Source organism: Merops nubicus, unplaced genomic scaffold (genome assembly GCF_000691845.1).
Source record: "Merops nubicus isolate BGI_N331 unplaced genomic scaffold, ASM69184v1 scaffold19792, whole genome shotgun sequence".
NCBI classification, from domain to species: Eukaryota; Metazoa; Chordata; class Aves; order Coraciiformes; family Meropidae; genus Merops; species Merops nubicus.
Window position 1 is genome coordinate 3,681 of NW_008595834.1, and position 1,602 is coordinate 5,282.

The following is a 1,602-nucleotide window of genomic DNA, read 5'->3' on the forward strand; positions in this document are numbered from 1 at the left end:
GGGGCTCCCGGCACAGCCCCAGAGCTGGGTGTGCTTGGAGGCGCAGGGCTGGGCAGGAGCCCCCCCGACGGGTGCTGTGCACCCCACTGTGCACCCCAGCGTTTGCTCTGGAGGAGGCCAGAGCCCGTTCCTGCCCTTTTTTAGCCTGCAGGGACGTGGGCTGCCTGCTCAACAACAAGGTGGTTTGTGCTAATAAAAATCCAGCAGCCCTCTTGATTTACGACTTATTTATCTCTGCAAGGTGCTGGGTCCTGTCTGCGCTCTGCCTGGGGGTGCAGGATGGGCCCTGACGGGGGCACTGCTCTCATGTGCAGGTGCTGTGGGCACCTCTTGGTGCCCAGGGCTGTTGGAAGCCTCTGGACTGCACACAGAGCTCTCCTCGTGGTGAACTCACCTCTGCAGAGCAGCCGGGCTGCTTGTCTGGGAAACAGCCTCTGTGTGTGCACGTGGGTTACTGCAGCCTCTGCTCTGCCTTGGGAAGGACTTTGATCACAAAATCATAGAAACGTTAGAGCTGGAAGAGACCTTTATGGTCATCAGGTCCAACCATTAACCATCATTCCACATCATCCTTTTATTTCCTGCGGTGGGTGGGAGGTACTGGGAGAAATATGGGAATTGGGAATCCAGCAGCTCCTGCCAGCAGCTCCCAGGACAGCCCTGCTGCAGGTGGGCTGGGGATGGTGCAGCAGGTCCCTGCACACCTGCCTGGCTGCCTGATGAGCTCGTTAGGGGGGTAATTAATGAAGGGAGCAGCAGGCTATAAGAGAAGGGTCCTTGTCTTCCTGCTTTGTTTGCTGGCAGCACACCAGAAGCAGGTCTGGAGGAGTGGTGGAGGCAGAGGCTGGATCCTGAGCTGACCTGGGCACTACCCTGAGGGCTCTGGGGACCAGCAAATGCAGGTACTGCTCTGTTACTCTATTGCTTTACTGGGGGGAGGCTTTGGAAGCTCTGTGGCCTGTGCCACCCCTGTAAGTCTAATGTGGTCTCCAATTCTGGCTGTTGCACCATGATGCTCAGGGTGGGTTCATCCATGGTCACCCAAACCCTCCAGCCTGCAGAGCTCCCGGGATCCCCCCTGCAAAGTTCCTGCCTTCCCTTTGCTTTGTGCTTCTCTACCTGCTGTGCTTTATGAGCATGATGTGTTTTAATGGCCAGGGTGGTTTTGGGTGTGTTTTGAGGCTTTGGCTTTCCCTTTGGGATGCTGTTGAGTGGCAGCAGGGTGAGCTGTGCTCCCTGTCAGGGCTGGCTCTGCTCTCCTTCCCTTCCCTCTCCCCAGCTCTATCAGCTGAGCTATTTTTGAGGTGGAGGAATGTTAGGTAGCTTGAGCAAGTGCTCGGAGAGCTTCCACAGCTGAGGAAGCAGCAGCATGGCCACGTACGTGGGTGAGCTTGAATATCCTCTTAAGGGCTTTTGGGGATCCCTGAAGGGGAAAGATAGGAGTGGGGGGGGACACCGGGGCTGGCAGGAGGGGTTAGGGGTGGCCTGGAAGGTGCTGGCATGGACCCCCCAGTAGCTGCAGGTGGCATCTCCCCCTGGGGAAGCAGGTGGGTGTGCCCTGGGGCCCTGCGTGGCACGGGGGGAGCCGGACACAGCTGTCCT

The 1,602-nt window shown here is 58.2% G+C and overlaps 1 protein-coding gene across 1 annotated transcript in view; it reads right to left on the reverse strand.

Annotated features, from left to right (window-relative positions):
• Positions 1–1,602, reverse strand: part of CAV3 (caveolin 3) — a 3,028-nt gene that overhangs the window by 418 nt on the left and 1,008 nt on the right. The gene's annotated exons all lie outside the window — the stretch shown is intronic.